The 12531-nt window shown below is 45.5% G+C and overlaps 1 protein-coding gene across 2 annotated transcripts in view; it reads right to left on the reverse strand.

Annotated features, from left to right (window-relative positions):
* Positions 1-12531, reverse strand: part of LOC129698158 (LIM and senescent cell antigen-like-containing domain protein 1) — a 115497-nt gene that overhangs the window by 60971 nt on the left and 41995 nt on the right. Inside the window, exon 1 of one of the 2 annotated variants that reach the window (XM_055637094.1) lies at positions 12010-12032. The exons of the other annotated variant lie outside the window; for it this stretch is intronic. The gene's annotated coding sequence lies outside the window, so the exon portion shown is untranslated. Of the gene's footprint in view, positions 1-12009; positions 12033-12531 lie in introns of those variants that run through there. 2 annotated transcript variants of the gene reach the window in all.

The following is a 12531-nucleotide window of genomic DNA, read 5'->3' on the forward strand; positions in this document are numbered from 1 at the left end:
CAGACTGATAAGGAGATATTAAGGAGATAGGATATGGGAACATACAGTAGCTCCGACAGCAGATATAATGATATGGTCTTATCCTCCATGGTCAGTGAATAAAAACCTTGTAAAAGATCCCAGTCTGTTTCCCACTCCAGAGTATGGTTAACTAATTCAATTAAAAAAAAGCATTGTCCCAGTCAGTCATCTCTTCTGTTCTCCGTCCTAAAGCTTGTTCTAGATTCCTTTAATATTCAAAACCAATTGTTGCAATTCAGAGAATGTGTTGCCAACACATCTAAAAATAATCTTGAAGTCTTTACCTTACGTCAGGCTATTGTTCATAGACTACAGCTTGGCCTTCAACAAAATCATCCTTTCCAAACTGGCTACCAAGCACACGGAACTGGGTCTCCATGCAAATGGATCCTCTACTTCTTCATCAACAGATGAATTGGCAGCAACACTTCCTCCTTGATAACCATCAGCACAGGAGCATCTCAAGGTTTACGTGCTCAGCCCCCTGCTATATTCACCTTAGACTCACGATGGTGTAGATGGACACAGTGCAAATTCAGTCTTCAAATTCGCTGATGACACCACCGTTTTTGGACGAATTACAGATGATGAGTCAGAGTATAGGAGGGAGATCAATCGATTAACCAAGTGGTGCCATTACAATAACCTTCCTCTCAAAATCAGTAAGTCCAAGGAACTGGAAGAGGAAGGTCGAGGATCCAGTCTTCATCATTGAGAAGGTGCTGGAGAGTGTCAAAAATGTCAAATTCCTGGACGTGCATAGCTCTAAAGATCTGTCCCGGATAAAGTACATTGATGCAATCATACAGAATTGAGGAGACTCAGTATGTCAACGAGTATGCTCTTGAACATCTACACGTAATCATATTGACTGGTTCAGCAATTCAAATGCCCAGGAAGGAAGACGACTGCATAAAGTGGAGGACACTGCCCAGTCCATCATGACTCAGACTTTCACCTTAAACATATGTCGAGGCGCCGTGGTCTCGATACCTCCTGGATTGCTGTGTAGACGCCCGGGTCGGGGCCTTGCAGGTTGGACGGAGGAACCTCGCGAGTCGGAGCCCGGGTCGGTAGAGTGGCCAATGGAGCCTGTGGCTGGGGCCCGGGTCGGCATCACAGAGGCACGAAGTGGGGCGGCAACAGTGGTGAAGCCTCGCGATGATGGGGCCTCGGCGGTGGTGAAATATCACGGTGGCGATGCCTCGCGGGTCGACCCATGGTCAACGAGAGCATCGGGGACCGCCGTGAGGTTCGGACATTCCTTAAATCATCTAATAAATCATTTCACTGAACACATACGTTCAGTCTGCCTACGCCTACATGATCTCCTGGTTGCTAAACACTTTAATGCCCCCTCCCATTCTCACACGGATCTTCCTGTCCTGGGCCTCCTCCATTGTCAGGGTGAGGCCCAGAGCAAATTGGAGGAACCGCACCTCATATTTTGCTTGGGCAGCTTACAACCCATCAGTATGAATATCGACTTCTCCAACTTAAAGTAATCCTTGCTTTCCCTCTTTCTCCGTCCCTCCCCTACCCTAGGTCTAGTTTCACTGTCCTCCTGATTAAATTTTACTGATTGCATGCCTCGATGTCACCTCCCCCTTAGCTAACAATTACATTCTCCTTGAACATCGTCACCTTTAATCTCTTGTTTTCGCACCTTAACCTTCCATATCTCTATGTCTCCCTCTCCCGACTGTCTGAAGAAGTTTCTCGGCCCAAAACATCACCCATTCCTTCTCTCCAGAGATACTCCCGCTCTTGCTGAGTTACTCCAGCATTTTGTGTCGATCTTGGTTATAATTTAAATTGGACCTAATCAGCAGCCACTACATGACAAACTGGGACGCAGCGCCCTCTGCTGTAACATTCACCACATTCCCATATCAATAAACATTAGTTTATCTTCCGCATTTAATTCAAAATTGAACAATTTATTTGACACTGAAACTCAGTAATTTAACCAACTGAAAAGTTGTACTAATTCTTCTACTCTTTTTTTGGGACACATAGATTGAAGCAAATTGACAAAAGTTTCAACCAGATATCATTCTCTAGTTTAGTCTATTATTGACATGTGTGCCGAGGTAGAGTTTAAATCTTTTTGTTGCATGCTATCCAGTCAACAAAAGACTATACATGATTATAAATGTATAAATAACAATAAAAAAAATATTTGCGTATGGGCATAGGTCTCTTGCATTGTATCCCAAACTACTTTACAACTAATGCAGTAGATTTATGGTGTAGCCACAAGACAGCCAATTTGTACTGATCGTATTTCAACAAATAGCAGTGATAAATGCCATCAGAGATAATGCCATCTACTGTTCTTCTTCAAGGAATGTAGATCTCGTCTACCATAGACACGTTCTTGGTTTAACACTTCATTAATCTCCAACAATACTGTACACACTAAATATTACAGGAAGGTAGACAAAAATGCTGGAGAAACTCAGCGGGCAAGGCAGCATCTATCGAGCGAAGGAATAGGTGACGTTTCGGGTTAAGATCCTTCTTCAGGCTGATGAGAGTGTGGGGGGCGGGAAGAAGAAAGGAAGAGGAGGAGCATTAGGCTGTGGGAGAGCTGGGAAGGGTGGGAAAGGAGGGAGAAAGCGAGGACTACCTGAAATTGGAGAAGTCAATGTTCATACCGCTGGGGTGTAAACTACCCAAGCGAAATATGAGGTGCTGCTCCTCCAATTTGCGGTGGGACTCACTCTGGCCATGGAGGAGACCCAGGACAGAAAGGTCGGATTTGGAATGGGAGGGGGAGTTGAAGTGCTGAGCCAGGTTAGTTAATGAAAATTGAGCAGAGGTGTTGGGCGAAGCGATCGGCAAGCCTGTAGAGCAGTTCACCATCACCTCACCGATGTAGAGCAGTTGACACCTCGAACAGTGGATGCAGTAGATGAGGTTGGAGGAGGTGCAGGTGAACCTCTGCCTCAGCTTACTTTGAAGAAGTTCTCCTCCTCTCTCTGAAGACAGTTTAACTTCTCCAATTTCAGGTAGTCCTTGCTTTCTCCCTCCTTCCCCTCCCCTTCCCCCCCATCAGTCTGAAGAAGGGTCTCGACCCAAAACGTCACCTATTCCTTCGCTCCATAGATGCTGCGTCACCCGCTGAGTTTCCCAGCCCTTTTGTCTACCTTTGATTTTTCCAGCATCTGCAGTTCTTTCTTAAACACTAAATATTATCATCAGCTACATATATATTTTGGTACAGTGACGCAGTGGTAGAGCTTCTGTCTTACAGCGCCAGCTACCTGGATTTGATCCTGACTATGGGTACTGTCTGTACAGAGTGTGCACATTCTCCCTGTGGCCGCGTGGGTTTTCTCCGGGTGCTGTAGTTTCTTCACACATTTCAAAGACGTGCAGGTTTTTGGTTCATTGGCTTCTGCAAAATGCCCCTAGTGCGTAGAACTAACGTACTGGTGATCGATGGTTGGCGTGGACTTGGTGGATCGGAGGACCCGTTTCCACGAGGCATCTCTAAACTTGTTGCTCAGTTCTTTGGAGCAAGGCTGAACCACCTGACCAGTTCTACAACTCTACAACTCCCTCATGAAAACCACTGTACCTTTCTGGGGATAAATACATGAACACATTGACAATGTGGATTCCGTCAGCAAGTTGAAGATCTTCAGAAATCACTGGTGGATTTAATTCCCCCAATTTGGTTTGTATAAATAGGAAGGCAAGAACGAGGTGCTTTAATATGGTTAACAGGGTGGAAAAGCACCAGTCTTGAAAATACAAGAACATGACATTGTAACGATGTGGTGATTGTTAAAGCAATGTCAATCAATGCTGGTAGCCAAGAGAAAGTACAATTTTGTGTTCAGTCTCATTCTATAACTTTAATCTCTTTAAACGTCATTGTTCCTGCCAGATGCCCCAATGTTGACATCATTATGATTTTGTAATCCCAGAAGGACAGTGAGCAAAGATAAAGAAAAACAATCCAACTACAGCACAACTGAAATTGCCCAATGATATACTGTACAAACCTACAATCACTACTAACAAACATAGAAACATAGACATAGAAATTAGGTGCAGGAGTAGGCCATTCGGCCCTTCGAGCCTGCACCGCCATTCAATATGATCATGGCTAATCACCCAACTCGGTATCCCGTACCTGCCTTCTCTCCATACCCCCTGATCCCCTTAGCCACAAGGGCCACATCTAACTCCCTCTTAAATATAGCCAATGAACTGGCCTCAACTACCCTCTGTGGCAGAGAGTTCCAGAGATTCACCACTCTCTGTGTGAAAAAAGTTCTTCTCATCTCGGTTTTAAAGGATTTCCCCCTTATCCTTAAGCTGTGACCCCTTGTCCTGGACTTCCCCAACATCGGGAACAATCTTCCTGCATCTAGCCTGTCCAACCCCTTAAGAATTTTGTAAGTTTCTATAAGATCCCCCTCTCAATCTCCTAAATTCTAGAGAGTATAAACCAAGTCTATCCAGTCTTTTCTTCATAAGACAGTCTTGACATCCCAGGAATCAATACAGAAACATTATTCGACTATTATTCGAGTCGCCCCCCCCCTCGCCCCCCCCCCCCCCCCCCCCCCCCCCCCCCCACAGTGGCCTACCTACCTGGATTGGCGCGGCCTTTCCTGCCGGGGATCGACCGGAGCTCCAGCAGCGGCGGGACAGCGCTGGAACATCGCGGGGCTGGCGATGCCTTACCGGGGGTCGCCGTCTGGAGCCCGGAGTGCTGGACCTGCTGCACCAACATCATGGAGCTGCGGTTTGCAGAGCTCCCAACGCGGGCGGCGCTGATGGACAGCGCGGGGTCCTGTGACTCTGCCCGGCTCGGCCTGTGGAATCGGGAGCTGCAGACTCCGGCAGCGGGAGGCGGCTGATCAGAAGGTCCGGGCCGCTGAGGAGGAGGATGCTCACCGTCGGGGTTCGGCGTCGGCGTTCCACCGGCCCGGCGTGAGGGCCTGAACATCGGGCCGCCCGGGGCGGCGACTGCGGGTGCTCGGAAGGCCCCGACCACGGATGGACACGGAGGGGAGGCTGGCTGGACTATGGTGCCTTCCTCACCCGGGTGCCATTTATGTTATGTTGTGTTGTGGACTTTCTGTGTTTGTGCTTTTTAAAAATTTTTTAATTCAATTTCAATTTTATTTTTAATATGTTTTATTATTTATTTATTATTTATTTTTTATTATTTTTCTTGTGATTTTTTTTAACGATACTGCCTGTACGGGAAATTCATTTCGTTGTCTCAAAGTGAGGCAATGACAATAAAATTTGAATACAAGAATACAAAATCAGTCTGGTGAACCGTCTCTGCACTCCCTCTATGCCAATAATGTCCTTCCTCAGATTTGGAGACCAAAACTGTATGCAATACTCCAGGTGTGGTCTCAACAAGACCCTGTACAACTGCAGTAGAACCTCCCTGCTCCTATACTCAAATCCTTTTGCAATGAAAGCTAACATACCATTCGCTTTCTTTACTGCCTGCTGCACCTGCATGCCTACCTTCAATGACTGGTGTACCATGACACCCAGGTCTCGCTGCATCTCCCCCTTTCCCATTTAGATAATAGTCTGCTTTCCCGTTTTTGCCACCAAAATGGATAACCTCACATTTATCCACATTATACTGCATCTGCCAAACATTTGCCCACTCACCCAGCCTATCCAAGTCACCTTGCAGTCTCCTACCATCCTCCTCACAGCTAACACTGCCCCCCAGCTTAGTGTCACTAATCTCTTATGTGGGACCTTGTCGAAAGCCTTCTGGAAGTCCAGATACACCACATCCACTGGTTCGCTGGGAAACTCACCTGGTAAGGTGCTCAAAGCGTGCGCCCACCAGCTCACTGCCATCTTCACCAGAATTTTCAACCTCTCCCTGGACCAGGCAGTTATTCCGTCCTGCCTAAAATCAGCCACAATCGTCCCAGTGCCGAAGAAGTCTCCCATCACCAGCCTTAATGACTACCGTCCTGTGGCCCTCACTCCGGTAATCACGAAGTGCTTCGAGAGATTGGTCCTCCAGCACATCAAGGACTATCTACCACCAGACTTCGACCCCCACCAATTCGCCTATCGCCAAAACAGATCCACAGAAGACGCCATTACCGTAGCTCTCCACTCTGTGCTGAGCCATCTGGAGCAGGGGCAGAGCTACGTCCGGATGCTCTTTGTGGATTATAGCTCAGCTTTTAATACAATCATTCCGGACATTCTCATTGGTAAACTGGTCACTCTCGGCCTCCCCACTCTCACATGTGCCTGGATAAAGGATTTCCTCACCAACCGGCCCCAGACTGTGAGACTCGGCCCCCACCTCTCCTCCACTCGCAGGTTGAGTACCGGTTCCCCACAGGGCTGTGTGCTAAGCCCCCTCTTATACTGTCTCTACACCTACGACTGTAGTCCGGCCCACAACAACAACCGCATCGTCAAATTTGCTGACGACACTACTGTAGTCGGACTTATTTCAAAGGGAGACGAGGCAGCCTACAGAGAGGAAGTCCTGAAGTTGACAACCTGGTGCTCAGAAAACAATCTGGTTCTGAACACCAGGAAAACAAAAGAGCTCATTGTCGACTTCAGGAGGCACAGCACCGACTTAGCCCCCCTACACATCAACGGCGAGTGTGTGGAGAGGGTCAACACCTTCCGGTTTCTCGGCGTCCATATCGCTGCTGATATCTCCTGGACAGACAACACAACAGCGGTCATCAAGAAGGCTCAGCAGCGGCTGCACTTCCTGAGGGTTCTCAGGAAGCACAACCTGGACTCTAACCTGCTGCTGACCTTCTACCGCTCGTCCATCGAGAGCCTGCTGACATACTGCATTACAGCATGGTATGGCAGCTGCACCATGGCAAACAGGGAGAGGCTTCAGAGGGTAACTAGGACGGCGCAGAAGATCATTGGTTGCCCTCTCCCCTCCCTGATGGACATCTACACCTCCCGCTGCCTTAGCAGGGCAAAGAAGATCATCAAAGACAGCTCCCATCCTGCGTTTGGACTGTTCGACCTGCTGCCCTCTGGAAGGCGCTATAGGTGCATCAAATCCAGGACAAATAGACTCAGAAATAGTTGCTTTCCGAGAATTATAACTACTATTAATTCAAATTCACACATGCACTGACTTCACTGCCCAACACCCGGACTTCCATCTGTATATATGTATGTAGCGCCGCAGAATTGTGCACCTATCCCCCCCCCCCCCCCCCCCCCCCCCCCCCCCCCCCCCCACCCCCCCCCCCTTCTCCCTTCTGTTTTTTGTTTTTCTGTTTCTTGTTCTTTGTGCTAAATTGTATGTATGCACTGAGTACGAGCAGCTTTCAGTTTCACTGTACATGTATAGTGACAATAAATGGCATATCTTCTCCCCTATCCACGCTACTAGTTACATCCTCGAAAAATTCTATAAGATTCGTCAGACATGATTTACCTTTCGTAAATCCATGCTGACTTTGTCCAATGATTTCACCACTTTCCAAATGTGCTGCTATCCCATCTTTAATAACTGACTCTAGCAGTTTCCCCACTACTGATGTTAGACTAACTGGTCTGTAATTCCCCATTTTCTCTCTCCCTCCCTTCTTAAAAAGTGCGGTTACGTTTGCTACCCGCCATTCTTCAGGAACTACTCCAGAATCTAAAGAGTTTTGAAAGATTATTACTAATGCATCCACTATTTCTGGAGCTACTTCCTTAAGTACTCTGGGATGCAGCATATCTGGCCCTGGGGATTTATCGGCTTTTAATCCATTCAATTTACCCAACACCACTTCCCGGCTAACCTGGATTTCACTCAATTCCTCCAACTCCTTTGACCCACGGTCCCCTGCTATTTCCGGCAAATTATTTATGTCTTCCTTAGTGAAGACGGAACCAAAGTAGTTATTCAATTGGTCCGCCATATCCTTGTTCCCCATGATCAACTCACCCGTTTCTGACTGCAAGGGACCTACATTTGTTTTAACTAATCTCTTTCTTTTCACATATCTATAAAAACATTTGCAGTCAGTTTTTATGTTCCCTGCCAGTTTTCTTTCATAATCTATTTTCCCTTTCCTAATTATGCCCTTTGTCCTCCTCTGCTGGTCTTTGAATTTCTCCAAAGTATGCTGCTTTTTCTGGCTAATTTGTACGCATGCATCCTTCGCTTTGATACTATCCCTGATTTCCCTTGTTATCCATGGATGTACTACCTTCCCTGCTTTATTCTTTTGCCAAGCTGGTATGACCAATTTTTGTAGTTCATCCATGCAGTCTTTAAATGTCTTCCATTGCATATCCACCGTCAACCCTTTTAGAATTAATTGCCAGTCAATCTTGGCCAATTCACGTCTCATACCCTCAAAGTTACCTTTTTTAAAGTTCAGAACCATTGTTTCTGAATTAACAATGTCACTCTCCATCCTAATGAATAACTCAACCATATTATGGTCACTCTTGCCCAAGGGGGCACGTACAACAAGATTGCTAACTAACCCTTCCTCATTACTCAATACCCAGTCTAAAATAGCCTGCTCTCTCGTTGGTTCCTCTACATGTTGATTTAGATAACTATCCCGCATACATTCCAAGAAATCCTCTTCCTCAGCACCCCTGCCAATTTGATTCACCCAATCTATATGTAGATTGAAGTCACTGTTTTGCCTTTGAATACTTCAAGAAATTATTTCTGATATGAAGCACTTTGGATGCATTTTTTTTGTTAAGGCCAATATAAAATGAATATACATTTCCTTCTCTCCAGAATCTCCTCAAATGTCCAAAATTAATTAGACAAGTGCACTATTTCTGATGTCTGTATATACAGATTAGATCAGGGGTGTCAAACTACTGGCCCGCGGACTGCATCCGGCCAGCGAAGGGTCCAATCCGGCCCGCGGGATGATTTGGGGAAATTATTTGCCTGGTCCGCCTTCACTTAGTTCTCGGGCGAGAGGCTCCCATAGCTGCCCGACTGACCCAGTCCCCGCGCTGTGTTTCCCCCATGCCCGCGCACCACTATCCGCTTCAATGGGAGCCGACCAGCCACACTCGCTCCCACGACCAGCCATGTGCTCACCCGGGTCCTAGCGCTCACTGCATACCTCCAACCTCTCAAGAAGCTCCACACGTCTCTTATGTCTCACTGAGGATTTTCAATCGTTCTCAAATTTAAATGAAACATTTAATGGACCTGCCACTAAACTTTTATTTTTTAGGAAAACGTCACCCATTGCTTTCCTATAGAGATGCTACCTGACCCGCTGAGTTACTCCAGCATTTGTGCCTATCTTTGGTTTAAACCCGCATCTGCAGTTCCTTCCTATACAAAATTATTAGGTGCTAGACTAAGTGGGACTCGTTGGGTCCCAGTCACACGGGAGGCCTGGCCCCCCCAACGCAACCCATTCCCCAATGCAATATTCCACCACTCACCCGGGAGGTGTGGAGGCGGGTGGGAGAGGGTGTGTGGAGAGAGCTCGGAGAAAAGACGGGGGTCATGGGGGAGATCACAGAGGAGGGGGGCAGAAGCCAGCGAGGAGGACCAGAGAGGAAGGGGCTGGAGGACTCACAGCGGGCGATGTGGATTCACAGCGGGCGCTGGTCGCTGGACATTCTCCTCCGCCGGGATCAGAGTCTCCGTTTTCCGTTTGGTGACATCTCCGACTCCGTCTGGTTGGAGACCTCCGCCGGCCATCCAGAGCCTGCCTCAGCTCCAGTATGGACGCGATGGTGCAGGAAGGGGCGGACCGTCCCACGGAGTGACAGGAGAAAAGATCAATCCACGCGGCGCCGACTGGCAGGAGAAAAGATCGCTCTGCGCACGCGCGATTTTTAAACCTCGCTAACTTTTACATTAGACCACCGATCGGAACGAAACGGTGCAATCGCAGCAGTGGAGAACGGTGAGTAAGCTGGCGAAAGACCATAGCCCTTTCGCGTACCGTTTTTGCGCGAATAAAATGACCGCGCAAACAGGAAGATAACAAGATCACAGCTTTAGTGATGTATAGATTCCCTATCTTTACAGAGTTATAGAGGACCAATAAGCCGGAGTGTGAGTAGCATTGTGAATTATACTGACAGGCAACGAGAAGTTCAGGGTGGTCCCATGGACTAAACGCACGTGATCACCCAACCTGCGTTTGACTTCTGCAATGAAATCAATCTTGAAGTTAAAAATCTGTAGGAAGGAACAACCGATGTATTATGATGGGGGGGGGGTCAGAGAGAAGGTGGGGGTGGGCGATGAGGTCCGAGGAATGGTCTCGACTAGAATCGTCAGCCATTCCTTCTTTCCAGAGATGACTGCCAGTCCTGAGTTACTCCAACATTTCGTGTCTATCTTGAAGTTAAAAGGATCTATTTGTTAACAAACAGTATAGGGTGCGCGCAAAAAAATAGCATTGTTTTTTCTCTCTCTCATCACAATTTTCTTGTAGCCTACGACTAAGTTAATACCAATCATAAAAGTAATGCTTGCTAGGCAATCTTCTTCATAAGAAACAAAATTGTAAAGTGAAACACTTTATAATTATAGCTGTGGGAGAGTCCGTTCGCGCACACACAACTGATCCGGCAACGCCCGCTGTGGGAGTCGTCCGTTCACGGCCCGTGACCTAAAATGAGTTTGACAGCCCGCATGAAGTCGCATTTTCCGGCCCGTGACCTAAAATGAGTTTGACACCCAAATATTTATCCCTCATATAATGGAATTATTTCCTTCTGGGTGAGCTTGGTAAAAGACAACACATGTTCTAATTATTTTATGACAGCACACCTTTGACAATTATGCCAAAAAGAATTAGCACTAGATTTAAATTGTTTACCATCTTGGGACCACTCCATTAATATAATCTGCCAAATTGTCGTACACAATTGTTGCTTTTCCGTTTCCTTTATATTGATGGCTAATTTGAAGCTATTCTGGCAGTAAGTAGAGATGCAATCTCTGTGGCTTTCTACAAAATGGCCTGAATCATCCGTGACAAAATGATGTGCAGAAATAGAAAAGGCCTTTAAAAATAGGTGACGATAAGAAAATATACACTGGTATCTGATGTTAAGAAAAGGCTGTTGATATTTGGTATGTTTGTGAGCATAGGGTCCTGTATTTTATTGTGAAGACGCTAGATCCCATTTAAGCAAACTTATCGCAACATAGACAGTATTAATATAATAATTATAAATTACAGAAAATATTGGCAACACACAGCTTATTAGACCTCATTTGGTTTGCAAATATACTGTGGGGTTAAATCCTCCTATTACCAGGTACAATGCACTCATTTCCCTATATACATCAAAAGTATTTCATCATTCATCACTAAAAGAATTCCAGATGGTATACGGAAGATCCCAGTATCTTGACACACGCAACATTAATAAACTAACTAGTTAGTTAAAAATTAGCACAAAAATAAATTTTACAAAGAATTCTGTTTCCAATTAAAACCATTTCCCCTTAAGTCCTCATGCTTTTCAAAATTTATAAATAAAATGTAACTTCCCATTTTAAGAAATAAGCAGAAATGAAAACATACCCAGCTCAATAGAATGATTGGAAAAGATCATTTAAATACTCAAATACTGCACACATTCCTTCTTAAGTCCAGCATCAGTTCTGTGAATCACTCACGGAAAGTATTTCCTCCGAGGCCACTTGCTTTCCATGAAGAAAAATTCAGGAAAATGGCCCACAATGACTCAAACCTTAAATGTCCCATCCACCCTGCAGGATTGGCCCTTGATCCCAGTAACTCTTGCTGATTAAAACTGGAATTAGTGTGAGACAGGAATTCCCATCTCACAAGGATATCCTCGTAAAATTTCTAAAGCGTACCAACAAATTCATGGCTTGGGAGGGCCAGAGAAGCCATAAGTGACTAACTGATACTTCCCAAATGCACTAAGATCAGAAATACTTATACAGCTGCAAATTTAATACAATTCTTGTACTAACTAGACAAAAACATGTAGAAAATATTTTACACTTACTCTCCAAAAGACCAGTTTCAAGTTTCATCAATAGAGTTCTTCACACGATGACCACTTTACACAGTGCCTTAAAATACAACATACCACTAATCTGCAAAAAGTATTTCAAATTGAGATATTAAACCACTTCCTACTTTGCTGAACACTGCATCCGGCAACATTGCCACCTAATAAGGGAAACGTCAGCTGCTATCCACTTTTGAAGACAGAACAGGGTGATTGGAGGCTACTTGGGAGGAACAAGAATATGTTGAAAAGTAATATCGCAGCTGCCAAAGAATACATACTAATGTGACAACACTCTGTTACATTTTCCTGGCATGATTCGTCTTCTAACTATAAATGTACTTATCTGCAGCAACATTTTTTTCTTGTTCTGCATTTGCCCCAGTCCAATTATTTGTAAGAATTATTACAAAGCTTTTTAATAAAGGTTTTTACATCATATTGCTGATTGGCCAAGTTCTGTACCAATACATCTTTTCTCACATTCCTTAAACGGAAATATGGAGACACTATTTT

Source organism: Leucoraja erinacea, chromosome 6 (assembly GCF_028641065.1).
Source record: "Leucoraja erinacea ecotype New England chromosome 6, Leri_hhj_1, whole genome shotgun sequence".
Classification (NCBI taxonomy): domain Eukaryota; kingdom Metazoa; phylum Chordata; class Chondrichthyes; order Rajiformes; family Rajidae; genus Leucoraja; species Leucoraja erinaceus.